Here is a 15,796-nt window from a genome sequence, read left to right as displayed (position 1 = left end):
ACCCCACACAGAAACCCGATGGAGAAAAAGGCGCTCCTCAGAAACCTGGATAATAATGATGGTATTCGTTAAGCGCTTACTATGTGCGAAACACTGTTCTAAGCGCTGTGGGGGATACAAGGTGATCAGGTTGTCCCACGTGGGGCTCACAGTCTTAATCCCCATTTTACAGATGAGATAACTGAGGCCCAGAGAAGTGAAGTGACTTGCTCAAAGTCACACGGCGGAATCGGGATTAGAACCCACGACCTCTGACTCCCAAGCCCGGGCCTCTTTCCACTGAGCCACGCTGCTTCAAGGGCTTCCCAGAGAGACCAGGTGGAGAGAGAGGACCCCATCGTGTGACCTAGGAGAGAAGGACTCCACAGAGGAGTTACGGGGGGAGAAAGAAGGACCTTGCAGAGTGAGTGGGGGGAGAGAGAAGGAGCCCAAAGAGACAACCCGAGGAGAGGAGGGTCGGGGGAGAGAGAAGAACCCCGGTATCGGGGTATCGGAAGGTATCAGGGAGAGGTGGGTGACTGCTCTTCCTGCTGACAGTCGGGGCGGGAGACCTGGAGGAGTAAGCCGGAGCCGTGGGTTCAGATTCAAGCGTCCTCCGCCCCATCCAGCCGATCTGCCGGTGATTCCCGGCGCCTTCCCGCGGTCCCTTGTCCCATCCCCGAGGAGTGGGCAGTGCGCTGGCCAGCTGCCCGTTGGGAGGGTCCGCCGATTTGGGGCTCCAAGACCCCTGGTCCGGGAAATCTAGATATTTTGACGATGAACTGTTTTCTGCTGCTGCCTCCATAATGCAATAAAATCAACAACACTTCATAATACCGAGGAGACGGTTACATCTCTGGCTCCCCTAGCCAGGGTGGAGGAGGGGGTGGGAGGAGGGGAGGGGGGAGTCCTTGGACCCAGTGAGAGATGGAGGGGTTCAGAAGGACTTTTTCCACGCATTTTCTGAAGAAAAAGCAGGCCCCTCCCTCTCCCAACCGCAGACAGCTCACCTACCAGTCAGGAATAGAGGGAAGGGGCACCTGGAGAGGGCCAGAAGCACACGTGAGTCAGTGAGGGGCCTGGTCTTTGTGAAACCACAAAGATTCAGCCTGGGGTGTGTATGTGTGTGTGAAAGAGAGAAAGAGACAGAGAGCCTGTATTCATTTGGACTGTGAGCCCACTGTTGGGTAGGGACTGTCTCTATATGTTGCCAACTTGTACTTCCCAAGCGCTTAGTACAGTGCTCTGCACACAGTAAGCACTCAATAAATATGATTGATTGATTGATTTGGGGGCGAACCCAGAATCTCTGGAGGTGAAGAGGGGTAGGTTCAGGACGAACAGCACAAAACACTTCTGTCTCATCATGGGGGGCTTGGGGATATGACACGATATGGGCTGATGGATGCAGAGGGTTTGAGCAGATTCCAAGAACCTTGGAATCACTGGGTCTCTTGGGGCAAAGTTGGGGATGGAGAAGAGAGAGTTAGGGGTGTCGATTTGTCTGTGCTGGGTCACCGGAGGAGAGGCAGGGAAGGAGAGGGGAACATTAAGGTTATCGGATGGTCCTTGCTGAGTCGGGGATGAAGTGGCTAGGGGTGTTTGATGGTCTGTGCTGGGTCACTGGAGGAGATACAAGGATGGAGAGGGGGGAATTAGGGCTGTCGGTTGATAGGCACTGGATAACTGGGGAGTCAGAGTTGGGAGCCTAGGTGGCAGGCAGTCCTCACTCTGTCCCTGGTGCCTTGGTAGCCTCATCAGACCCTGGGCCCAACCCAATGTGTCCTTACGCCCTTCTTTCTCCTTAGGCCCTGGCTTCCCCTCATCCCTCCCCTGGCTTCCCAGCTCTCCGTTCAGCTAGGTACTCCCTGAGAACCACCAGCCCCTCAATCCTGAATAAAGTTTCCTACCATCTCCTGCAGCCGAGGCCCCCCGCTGATCCAGACCCCCGTTTGTCTTCTATGTTGCTGACTTGTACTTCCCAAGCGCTTAGTACAGTGCTCTGCACACAGTAAGTGCTCAATAAATACGACTGAATGAATGAATGAGTCCAGCCCCACTGAGAACCTGGATCCCCAACCATCCCTCTGCCCAGCTGGGGGACACGAGGGCAGCCAAATCTGTGCCCCTGACAGTCCGCTGGCTGAGCCCGTGACCCCCAACCCCAAGACAGCCACCCACTTCCTACATTTCCTAAGAACCATCCTGGTTGCTGAAGGACACGTCTTTTAATAATGATAATAACAACAATAATAACAACAATAGTATCTGTTAAGAACTCTCAATGAGCTAAATGATTTACTAATCACTGGGGTAGATATGAGGTTAATCAGGTGTGACACAGCCTCCATCCCACATGGGGCTCAAAGCCTAAGGGGAGGGAGAATGGGTATTGAATCCTCACTTTACAGAAGAGGAAACTGAGGCACAGAGAAGTGAAGTGACTTGCCCAAAGTGACACAGCTGTGAGTTTGTATTATTAAGATGCGACCTTAATAATACTTTGAAGGTGGAGGGTATATATGGTGGGGGAGAGAGTTCCAGGCCAGGGGGAGGTCGCGGAAAAGGGGTCAGCAGCAAGACTGAGGAGACCGGTGAGCGGTGAGTAAGCTGGTACTAGCAGAGCAGAGTGTGCTGTCTGGGCTGTAGAAGGAGATTGGTGGGGAGAGGAGAATGGCACAGGCTGATTGAGGGCTTTAAAGCCAGTGAAAAGGAGCCCAGACATTGGCCCCTGGGCTTCAATCAGTGGTATTTATTGAGCACTTACTCTTTGCAAGGCACTGCACTAAGTGATACAGAAACCGAGAGCTGAAAGTTAGAGGTGAATGCCAGAGTGGGTGGAAATCCCCCCAGAATTGCAGTTCTGCAAGTGAATGTGTTAAACCTGACTGTGATGAGAGAGAGAGGAGAGAGAGAGAGAGCATGGGTGTGTGTGTGCATTCACGTACACCAGTGGTAAACGGTGCGCAAACTCAACCGGAGGGGTTGAGGAAAGTGCGGTCTAGAGGATAAAGCCTGGGCCTGGCAACCAGAAGGACCTGGGTTCCAGTCCTGGCTTCACTTGTCTGCGGTGTGACCTTGGTCCGTGTCCAACCTGATTAGCTTCTATCTACCCCGGCACTTGGAACAGTGCCTGGCACAGAGAAAGTGCTTAACAAATACCATGAAAAAAAAAAGGTCTGTCCTTGAGAGATGGCAGGGGCCGGCCCGGCTGGGCAGGGTGGAGAACGGGGGCCCCAGAAGTCCTAGATCCCAGCTCTCCCGGCGAGGGAAGGGATTCTGGGCTGGTGATGAGGTGGGACCAGAGGGTCTCCCAAGCACCCCACCTCCACCTCCACTCACCTTCCGTGAGTTGGAGCACCGAGTCCGTGATTACAGTCTAGAGACTGTAAGCTTGCCGTGGGCAGGGCATGTGCCTACCAACTCTATTGTACTGTAGTCTCCCAAGTGCATAGAACCGTACTTTACACGCAGTAAGTGCACAACAAAAACTACTGATTGATTGATTGATTGGAGCAGGTTGGAAGAGGGACAGCATGTGCGCGGGCTCGGCGGGGAGACACGTCCTCTGACTCTAACTCCACCAAAAACATCCAGGGATTCAGAGAAACTGAACCAGTCTCGGAAGGGGAGAAGAGAGGAAGGGCGAGAAGAAGGGAGAAGGGGAGGGGGAAACATATCTTTCCAGTCACTTCTCACCTTCTGGGATTGGCCCAAGGCTGGTGAGGCTCAGAGTCCCCAGGCTCCAGCCTGGTTACTTCCACTCCACCCTAATGAGAGGCAGACAGACACCCCACCCCCCGGAAAGGGTCTGGGTGTCACTGCTGACTGTTTTTAGCCCACCTGCAAATGTGCTGCTTCTATGGGAACCGAAACTCGCTTTGTTTTTACTTTAAAAGCGGCCCCCACCCCCAACCTCCCCCATCCTCGGACCATGTCTAAAGGATCCCAGCCCACCAGAAGGGGGGAACGGTCCGGGGAAGAACTAGAGACTAGAACTAGAGAGAGGTTGGCTAGAGAGTTGGGTCATCTGGTCCATCCCTCTGCCTCTGGGCAGGCCTGAACGCGATCCTCAGGTTGAGTGGGGGCCAGAGGGGCAACACGGAAAAGTTGGGGGGAGAGGGGCTCCGCCTCCACTAGAAGAGAAAAAGCTAAGCCCTCTCAGCCCCGGGGTTGAATGAGCCAACGTACAATCTAGAGCATTTCAGAGCAGGGTCCCTAACAGAGCCCCGGTCTCTGGCCGGCCTAGCTAGGGTGGGGAATGGAACGGGTGGAGTAGGGGACCCCCAGGCTGTGCCCTCTGTCTCAGTTTCCCCTCTCTTCCCCCACCACAACCTAGAGAAAGATGGGGTTGGGAGAGAAAGGGAGAGACAGAGAGACAGACACATGGCTGGATAACCCAAAATTCCCCTCATGGGTGTTCCATCCCACACATTTTCCGCCCATGATGAGACGTTATATGGGGGCAAGCGTATTCTGCAAGCAAGCACGTGATTGATTGCGAGGCTTCCAGACCCCACGGGAGAGGCAATGGAGGCGGAGAGAGAGGGGGCACAGGAAAGGGCAGGTTTCGGCATCTGGACCTGCCAAGCTGGGCCCGGGGCTCCCCCCACCCACTAACACACGGGGAGGGATGAAGACAGAGATCTAGAGCATGGACGCTACTAGGATGGAGTATCAGACAGCCGCCCGGGGAGCGGGGAAACAGAAAAACACATGCTGAGACAAAAACACCAGGGAGCCCTGGGGGAAACAGGATGCAGGTTTGTAACCACTGCCGACGTGCTTGCTGGGGACACCCCCCGCACCGCACAAGCAGCGAAAATGTTTGAGGGAAGAGCCTCCCCAGCCCCCCAACCCCGGCCAGCCGACGGCCTAAGGGCCATCAGCAGAGCAGCCATCCAGCCGGGGCTGGTCAGCCAGCCCAGGGCAGTGCGGTTAAGCCTACCCAGGCTCTTCTGACCTGGTTTCCCAACGAGGACACGGTGACCTCAAACTGGGATGGAAACTTTCATTTTAGCTGTGGGGAGAAGCCACTGAGAGTGAAAGGGAGAGGCCAGCTGAGTCGTCTGGCCCGGGCAGAGTGAAACAGGGCCTAGGAGGAGGGGTGACCAGGCTAACATCATCTCCCCTTCCTAAGGACACAAATTTCGGGGAAGGGGAAGATGGGGTGGGGACGGAGTGACCCGACTGCAGGTGGTGGGGGGAAGACGAGGCCAGGGGTCTCTGCCCCTCCCCTGCCTCAGGCTTGACATAAAGAAATGGCCCAAATTGGCTTCCCTGAGACTCGGCCTCCTAAGATGGGATTTGAAGCACGCCCGTTGGAGAATTAGGCAGCCCCCAGTGTGCATAGTCAGCCTGCAGTTCTGTAATAATAGTAATAATAATAATAGTATTTGTTAAGCACTTGCAATATGTCAGGCACTGTACTAAGCACTGGACCCAAGCCCCGGGACCCGTGGCCAATAGGTGATGTCATTTTGGGGCAGGCCCTCTGCTCCCTTTATAATGGCATTTATAATGGCATTTATTAAGCGCTTACTATGTGCAAAGCACTGTTCTAAGCGCTGGGGAAGTTACAAGGCGATCAGGTTGTCCCTCAGGGGGCTCACAGTCTTAATCCCCATTTTACAGATGAGGTAACTGAGGCCCAGAGAAGTTAAGTGACTTGCCCAAAGTCACACAGCTGACAATTGGCAGAGCTGGGATTTGAACCCATGACCTCTGACTTGTCTGTCTCCCCCTTCTAGACTGTGAGCCCGTTGTTGGGTAGGGACCATCTCTATATGTTGCCGACTTTTACTTCCCAAGCGCTTAGTACAGTGCTCTGCACACAGTATTCAATAAATACAATTGAATGAATGAATGAATGTGGGACAGGGACTGTTTCCAGTCTGATTTGCCTATCCACCCCAGTACTGTGGCACAAGGTAAGGGCTTAGCAAATACTGGAATTGTTAACAGTGCTTAACAATCACTGCCAACCTTGATTTGGTTGGGGTGGTGCCCATGCCGTCCCCGGGCCCGTGTGGCCCCATTTGGCGTTCTTCTCTCACCACCCCACACGACACCCACCCAAACCCGCTGGTGTTGGGGGAGGATGGAAGCCCCTTTCGTTCTTCCTCCCGATGACTTCCCGGGCCAGCAGGATCTGGAACTCAGCACCTCCCAGGGACAGAGATGTACGTCAAGCAGCTGAAAAGAGCTTCAGAAGCCCATTCCGTAGCAACAAATCCCCCATTCCCCACCACCTGCCACCCACCCTCCTCCACAGCCTCCTCCGCCTCCCCCCGACCCCAGCATCTGTTTCCCAATTGCACCTCTGTTTCCGGGCAGTGGGGCAGGGCAGAGAGCAGGTGCGGCCCTCCCCACCCAGCCTTTCCAGGGGGGAAGTTAAAAAGGAGCGAGTGGAGGGGAAGTTTGCAAGGGGAGAGAGAGGCCTCTGGGCAAGCAGCCAGCTGGCAAGGCCTGGAGGTGTCACTCCAATCTGCAGGGGAGCAGGGCTTCAGAGTCACCACGTGGCACGACATCTAAGGTGCTCGTCTGCTCCTATGGCTCTCTGCGAATGGCTCCCTAATCTACCTCCCTAGGCCTAATTCCCTTCTCAGCAATCTCACATTTCCTCCCGCCTCCAGAACTCAAACTCAGCATGTCCAAAACTGGACTCCTGGTCTTCCCTCCCAATCCTCTCCTCTATCTAACTTTCCCAACACCCCCGCCATCCTCCCTGTCTGAAGCTCTCACCGTGGGTGTAATCGCTGACTCCTCCCTCTCTTTCAACTGCCAAATTCAGCCTGTTTCCTATAGACTTTTCCTTTATAACATTCCCAGGGTCAGCCCCATCCTTTCCATCCAGGAACTTGGTGGTCCAGGCACTTGTCAGATCCTGGTTTGACTGAGATCCCTGTCTCTGGTCTCTCCCCTCTCCAGTACATGCTTCACTCAGTAGAAGGAAGTAACTGTCATCATCAACTTCTCGCTCTCCATTTGTTTCTTCCCCACACTTTCGAACATGCCCGTCTTCCTTATCCTAAAAAAACCCCACCCTTGGCCCCACAGTTCCTAGGGAAGCAGCACAGTTTAGTAGAAAGAGCACAGGCTTGGAAGTCAGAGAACGTGAGATCTAATTCCGGCTCTGCCACTTGTCTGCTGTGTGATCTTGGGCGAGCCCCCTAATTTCTTTGGGCCTCAGTTACCTCACCTGTAAAATGGGGATCAAGACTGTGAGCCCCACAAGGGACAAACTGATTACCTTATATCTACCCCAGGACTTGGAACAGTGCATGGCACGTAGTAAGTGCTTAACAAATACGGTAATTATTTTTACTATTCCAGTTATCTCCCCACCTCCTCCTTCCATTTCTCTCCAAACTCCTTGGGCAAGTTGTCTACACCCACTGTCTCAAGTTCCTCTCTTCCAATTCTCTCCTTGACCCCGTCCAATCTGGCTTCCATCCCCTCACTCCACAGAAACTGCCCTATCAAAGGTCACCAAGGCTCTCCTTCTTGCCGCATCCAATGGCCTCTACTCCATCTAATTCTCCTCAACCTCTCAGGTGCTTTTGACACTGTGGGCCACCCCCTTCTCCTGGAAACATTATCAAACCTCAGTTTCACCAACGATGTCCTCCCCTGGTTCTCCTCCTATCTCTCTGGCCGCTCATTCTCAATCTCTTTCACAGGCACCTCCTCTGCCTCCCACCCCCTAACTGTGGGGGGTCCCTCAAGGTTCAGTTCTGGGTCCCCTTCTATTCTCCATCTATACCTACTCCCTCGGAGAACTCATTCACTACCATGGCTTCAACTACGCGGATGATACCCAAATCTACATCTCCTGATCTCTCTCCCTCTCTGCAGTCTCACATTTCCTCCTTCCTTCCTACTTGGATGTCCTGCTGTCACCTCAAACTTAACATGTCTAAAACAGAACTCCTTAACTCCCCACACAAGCCCTAACCTCCCCACGACTTTCCCATCACTGTAGACAGCACCATCAACCTTGCTGTCTCACAAGCCTGTAACCTTGGTGTTATCCTTGACTTCTCTCTCATTCAATCCACATATTCAATTCATCACTAAATCCTGTCACAACACGACACTGCTAAAATCCACCTTTTCTTCTTCATCAAACTGCTACCACAACAATCCAATCAGTCCAGTACAGTGCCTGGCACATAGTAATAATAATAATAATGGCATTTATTAAGCACTTACCATGTGCAAAGCACTGTTCTAAGCGCTGGGGAGGTTACAAGGTAATCAGATTGTCCCATGGGGGGGCTCACACTCTTAATCTCCACTTTACAGATGAGGTAACTGAGGCCCAGAGAAGTGAAGTGACTTGCCCAAAGTCACACAGCTGACAAGTGACGGAGCCGGGCTTTGAACCCACGACCCCTGGCTCCAAAGCCCGGGCTCTTTCCACTGAGCCACGCTGCTTCTGCAGTCACTTAACAAATACCATCATCGTCGCTTATCCTATCCTGCCTTGATTACTGTATCAGAGTCCTTGCTGACCTCCCAGCCTCCTGTCTCTCCTTACACCAATCCATACTTCACTCTGCTACCCGGATCATTTTCCTACAGAAACTTTCAGGCCGTGTTTCCCCATTCCTCTAGAATCTCCGGTGGTTGCCCATCCACCTCTGCAACAAACAGAACCACCTCACCATTGGCTTTAAAGCACTCAATCACCTTGTCCCCTCCTACCTCACGTCACTGTTTTCCTATTACAACCCAGTTCATACACTTGGTTCTTCTAATGCTAACCTTCTCACTGTACCTCAATCTCATCTATCTCACCGCCAACCTCTTGCCCACATCCTGCCGCTGTCCTGGAACGCCCTCCCTCCTCCTATCTGACAGACAATTACTCTCCCTACCTTCAAAACCATACTGAAGGCCCATCTCCTCCAAGAGGCCTTCCCTAACTGAGCCCTCTTTTCCTTTTCTTCAATTCCTTTCTGCACCGTCCCAGACTTGCTCCCTTTATTCATCCCCCTTCCCAGCCCCACAGCTCTTGGGTACCTAGCTGTAATTTTATTTATTTGTATTAATGTCTGTCTCCCCCTCTAGACAAAGTAAGCTCACTTTGGAAGGGAATCTGTCTGTTATATTGTTATATTGTACTCTCCTAAGCATTTAGTACAGTGCTCTGCATAAGGTAAGCGCTCAGTAAATATGATTGATTGACTGACTGACTCTATTGCCTGGATCATTCTCCTAAAAACATCATTCTAAACACATCTTGTCACACTTCAGAAACCTTCATTGAAGTTTACCCGTTCCTCTTCACATTAAGAAGTTACTCCAAAGTATTGGATTTAATGTGTTTAATCAACTCTCCCCCTTTTTCTTATCCTCTCTCCATTCTCACTCCCCCCAGGCTCACACTTTCATTCTTCTCAAGCTAACCTACGCACCTTGCTCCTATCCTTCCTCCTGCCTGCTCTGCAAACAGTAAGCACTCAATAAATACGATTGAATGAATGCCTGGAACTCCCTCCTTTTTCATATCAAACAGACTTCCGCTCTCCCTATCTTCGAAGCCCTTCTGAAATAATATCACCTCCAGGAAGCGTTTCCTGATTAATTTCTAATCTCCTGCTTTTTATCTTCTAACGGCCACATCAGCACTCTCAAGTCACCTGAGCGTTTAAGGACTCACAACCCCCTTCGCACTTTCACACTATCTTTACACTCTACTACTTCCTCCTATCTACAATACACCAAGTGTCTGTTTCCCCTCCTGGATTATGAACTCCACTGAAAGCAGGAATCGTGTCCACTAATTCTATTTGAATTCTTCCAGGCACTTTGTATCGTGCTCCGCACGCCGTCGGCGTTCAATAAATATGATCCATTGATTCATTGATAAGTGGAAAGAGCACAGAGCTGTGAGTCCAGATCTGCCTCTTGGCTGGTGGGACCTTGGGCAAAACGCTTCACCTCTTAGTACCTCAGTTTCCTCATTTCTTCACCCCACAGTATAGGGGTGTCCTGAGGATAACATGAAATAATTGATCTTCTAGACTGTGAGCCTGCTGTTGGGTAGGGACTGTCTCTATATGTTGCAAACTTGTACTGCCCAAGCGCTTAGTGCAGTGCTCTGAACACAGTAAGCACTCAATAAATACGATTGAATGAATGAATGAAAGAGCTTTGTAAAAATAAAAAATCATTACACAAAAAAGCAGGGGTTTATTATACATTCCCTCCCATAAATGGTGTTTGTTAAATGCTTACTATGTGCCAAGCACTGTACGAAGCACTGGGGTAATTACAAGATAATCAGCTTGGACAGAGTCTCTGCCCAACATAGAGCTCACAGTCTAGGTAGGAAGGAGTGGGATTTAATTCACATTTGAATATAAATCATTACTATTATTATTATTACGTAATAATTATTATTATTATCATTATTGTGGTATTTTTAAGTGCTTAATATGTGGCAAGCACTTTACTAAGTGCTGAGGTATATACAAGATAATCAAGTTCCACATGGGGCTCACATTCTAAGGAGGAGGGAGAACAGGTTTGGAATCTCTATTTTGAAGATGAAGGAACTGAGGCCCAGAGAAGTTAAGTGACTTGCCCAAGGTTACGCAGCAGACTAGTGCAGCGTGGCTCAGTGGAAAGAGCGCAGGCTTGGGAGCCAGGGGTCATGGGTTCTAATCCCGGCTCCGGCACTGGTCAGCTGTGTGACTTTGGGCAAGTCACTTCACTTCTCTGGGCCTCAGTTCCCTCATCTGTAAAATGGGGATTAAGAATGTGAGCCCCCCCTGTGGGACAACCTGATGACCTTGTATCTTCCCCAGTGCTTAGAACAGTGCTTGGCACATAGTAAGCGCTTAACAAATGCCATCATTGTTATTATTATTAGTGGCAGAGTTGGGATTAGAACCCAGGTCCTCTGACTCCCAAGTCTCTCCTCTAGGCCAAGCTGCTTTCCTGGACACCCATAAACACTCATAGGCACTCAATAAACCCTCACGTATCTACAAACACACCCATGTAACCCCACCCTTGAGCTTGCTTTCACCCCCACGCAAACCATCGTTCTTTCCTTCCCCACTCTGGGCAGGTATCTCTAATTTTATTTATTTATATCGATGCCTGTTTACTTGTTTGATGTCCGTCTTCCCCCTTCTATTCATTCATTCAATCGTATTTATTGAGCGTTTACTGTGTGCAGAGCACTGTACTAAGCACTTGGGAAGTACAAGTTGGCAACATCTAGAGACGGTCCCTACCCAACAGCGGGCTCACAGTCTAGAAGGGGGAGACAGACAACAAAACAAAACAAAACATATTAACAAAATAAAATAAATAGAATAGTAAATATGTGCAAATAAAATAAATAGAGTAATAAATCTGTACAAACATATATACAGGTGCTGTGGGGAGGGGAAGGAGGTAGGGCCGGGGGAGACTGTAGAGACTTCTAATAATAATAATGATGGCATTTATTAAGTGCTTACTATGTGCAAAGCACTGTTTAAGCGCTGGAGAGGTTGCAAGGTGATCAGGTTGTCCCACGGGGGGCTCACAATCTTAATCCCCATTTTACAGATGAGGTAAGTGAGGCACAGAGAAGTTAAGTGATTTGCCCAAAGTCACACAGCTGACAATTGGTGGAGCCGGGATTCGAACCCCTGACCTCTGACTCCAAAGCCTGGGCTCTTTCCACTGAGCCAAGCTGCTTCCCCAAGCTGCTTCTAGACTGTAAACCCTGTGTGGGCAGGGATTGTCTCTCTTAATTGCTGAATTGTAGTTTCCAAGCGCTTAGCACAGTGCTCTGCGCACAGTAAGTGCTCAATAAATACAATTGTCAGCTGTGTGACTTTGGGCAATTCACTTCACTTCTTTGGTTTTGTTCTCTGTCTCCCCCTTCTAGACTGTGAGCCCACTGTTGGGTAGGGACCGTCTCTCTATGTTGCCAACTTGGACTTCCCAAGCGCTTAGTGCAGTGTTCTGCACACAGTAAGCGCTCAATAAATACGATTGATTGATGGATTGATTGGTTCTCGGTGCCTCAGTTCCCTCATCTGTAAAATGGGGATGAAGACTGTGAGTCCCCCCAGGGGACAACCTGATCACCTTGTAACCTCCCCGGCGCTTAGAAGAGTGCTTGGCACATAGTAAGTGCTTAATAAATGCTATTATTATTAGTAGTAGTAGTAGTAATAATAATAATAATAACAATAATAATAATAAAACGAATGAATGAATCAGGGCAGTCACTCGAGCCTGCCTAGGTAGGCATCGGTGCTGGGAGCCCCAATGCCCAGCAGAGGGAACTAGGAGACTGTAAAATCCCAGAGCTGCTAGAAGCATCTAGGAAAAACCAACAGGATGGTAATAATAATAATAATAATAATAATAATAATAATAATAATAATGATAATAATAATATTTGTTAAGCACTTACTATGTGCCAGACACTGTACTAAGCACTCACTGGGATAGATACTGTAGAGACTTGTAGGATCCCAGAGCTGCTAGCAGCATCTAGGAAAAACCAACAGGATGGTAGTAATAATAATAATAATAATAATAATAATAATAATAATAATAATAATAATAATAATAATAATATTTGTTAAGCACTTACTATGTGCCAGACACTGTACTAAGCGCTCACTGGGATAGATACTGTAGAGACTTGTAGGATCCCAGAGCTGCTAGCAGCATCTAGGAAAAACCAACAGGATGGTAGTAATAATAATAATAATAATAATAATAATAACAATAATAATAACAATAATAATAATAATAGTATTTGTTAAGCACTTACTATGTGCCAGACACTGTACTAAGTGCTCATTGGGATAGATACTGTAGAGACTTGTAGGATCCCAGAGCTGCTAGCAGCATCTTGGGAAAACCAACAGGATGGTAATAATAATAATAATAATAATGATAATAATAATAGTAATAATAATAATAATAATAATATTTGTTAAGCACTTACTATGTGCCAGACACTGTACTAAGCGCTCGCTGGGATAGATACTGTAGAGACTTGTAGGATCCCAGAGCTGCTAGCAGCATCTTGGGAAAACCAACAGGATGGTAATAATAATAATAATAATAATAATAATAATAATAATAATAATAATAATAATCCAACAGGATGGTAATAATAATAATGATAATACTAATGACGGTATTTGTTAAGCACTTACTATGTGCCAGGCACTGTACTAAGCGCTGGGGTAGATACTGTAGAGACTGTAGGATACCAGAGCTGCTAGCAGCATCTAGGGAAACCCAACAGGATAATGATAATAATAATGATGGCATTTGTTAAGCACTTACTATGTGCCAGGCACTGTACTAAGTGCTGGGGTAGATACTGTAGAGACTGTAGGATCCCAGAGCTGCTAGCAGCATCTAGGGAAAACCAACAGGATGGTAATAATAATAATAATGGTATTTGTTAAGCACTTACTATGTGCCAGACACTGTACTAAGCGCTGGGGTAGATACTGCAGAGACTGTAGGATCCCAGAGCGCTGGGAGGAATACAAGGAGATGAGGTTGTCCCATGTGGGGCTCACAGTCTTAATCCCCATTTTACAGATGAGGGAACTGGGGCACAGAGAAGTGAAGTGACTAGCCCAAGGTCACACAGCAGACATGTGGGGGAGGCGGCATTCGAACCCATGACCTGTGACTCCCAAGCCCGCGCTCTTTCCACTGAGCCACGCTGCTTCTCTTGATCTTCTCTTCTGATCACCTTGTAAAGTCCCCAGCGCTTGGAACAGTGCTGTGCACATAGTAAGCGCTTAATAAATGCCTTTTAATAAATGCCTTAATAAATGCCTTTTAGACTGTGAGCCCACTGTTGGGTAGGGACTGTCTCTATGTGTTGCCAATTTGTACTTCCCAAGCGCTTAGTACAGTGCTCTGCACATAGTAAGCGCTCAATAAATATGATTGATGATAATAAATGCCATCATCATCATCATCAGTGTCCCCGTACCCTCTCCCAGGGGGCAATGCCGAGTGTCTCTGAGGCCCTGGAGGCTCCGCAGGGAAAATTTCCGACAAACGGCTGGAAATTGGCCCACCTGGCCGCCCCTCCTGTCAACCACTGAGGGCAGGGGGGTCTTCCAGGGACCCCCACGTGCAACCAAACGGTGGGGGACCCTTTGCTCAATGTACTAGACACCCGTGGAGCGGTGGAACTGGGCAAAGTCTCCGAGTGGGAAGTGGGGTTCCCCCCCACTTTTAGACTGTTGGGTAGGGACCGTCTCTATATGTTGCCAACTTGGACTTCCCAAGCGCTTAGTCCAGTGCTCTGCACACAGTAAGCGCTCAATAAATACGATTGATTGATTGATTGGGGTTCGGATGGGCCGGCCCTGCCTGAGCCCCAGCAGATCGAGAGCTTACTTTGTGTCAGACTCTCATCCATGCTCAGGTCAGACACGGTCCTCGTCCCACAAAGTAGGAGGGATAAGCAGAGAAACAGCGTGGCCTACTCCTCATCCCCCCTGCCTTACCTCCTTCCCCTCCCCACAGCACCTGTATAGATGTAGATATGTTTGTACGTATTTATTACTCTATTTATTTTACTTGTACGTATTAATTCTATTTATTTATTTGGTTTATATGTTTTGTTTTGTGGTCTGTCTCCCCCTTCTAGACTGTGAGCCCACTGTTGGGTAGGGACCGTCTCTATATGTTGCCAACTTGGACTTCCCAAGCGCTTAGTCCAGCGCTCTGCACACAGTAAGCACTCAATAAATACGATTGATTGATTGATTGATTGATTGATTGGGGTTCGGATGGACCGGCCCTGCCTGAGCCCCAGCAGATCCAGAGCTTACTTTGTGTCAAACTCTCATCCAAGCTCAGGTCAGACACGGTCCTCGTCCCTCAAAGTAGGAGGGATAAGCAAAGAAACAGCGTGGCCTACTCCTCATCCCCCCTGCCTTACCTCCTTCCCCTCCCCACAGCACCTGTATAGATGTATATATGTTTGTACGGATTTATTACTCTATTTATTTTACTTGTACGTATTTATTCTATTTATTTTATTTGGTTTATATGTTTTGTTTTGTGGTCTGTCTCCCCCTTCTAGACTGTGAGCCCACTGTTGGGTAGGGACCGTCTCTATAGGTTGCCAACTTGGACTTCCCAAGCGCTTAGTCCAGTGCTCTGCACACAGTAAGCGCTCAATAAATACGATTGAATGAATGAATGAATGAAAGAGCATGGGGTTAGGAGTCAGAAGGACCTGGGTTCTAATCCCAGCTCCGCCACTTATCAATCAATCGTATTTATTGAGCGCTTACTGTGTGCAGAGCACTGTACTAAGCGCTTGGGAAGTACAAGTTGGCAACATATAGAGACAGTCCCTACCCAACAGTGGGCTTACAGTCCAGAAGACTAGACTGTCACTTTTCCGCTGTGTGATATTGGGCGAATCATTTCACTTCTCTGTGCCTCAGTTACCTCACCTGTAAAATGGGGACTCAGACTGTGAGCCCCCTTTGGGACAGGGACCGTGTCCAACCCAATCATCTTATATCTATCCCAGCCCTTAGTACAGGGTGTGTGATCTTGGGCAAGTCACTTCACTTCTCTATGGCTCAGTTACTTCATCTGCAAAATGGGGATTAATAATAATAATAATAATGGCATTTGTTAAGCGCTTATTATGTGCAAAGCACTGTTCTAAGAGCTGGGGGGGGATACAAGGTGATCAGGTTGTCCCATGTGGGGCTCACAGTCTTAATCCCCATTTTACAGTTGAGGTAACTGAGGTTCAGAGAATTTAAGTGACTTACCCGAGGTCACACAGCAG

This window comes from Tachyglossus aculeatus, chromosome 11, assembly GCF_015852505.1.
Source record: "Tachyglossus aculeatus isolate mTacAcu1 chromosome 11, mTacAcu1.pri, whole genome shotgun sequence".
In the NCBI taxonomy this organism is placed as follows: Eukaryota; Metazoa; Chordata; class Mammalia; order Monotremata; family Tachyglossidae; genus Tachyglossus; species Tachyglossus aculeatus.
This window is presented reverse-complemented; position numbering follows the sequence as displayed.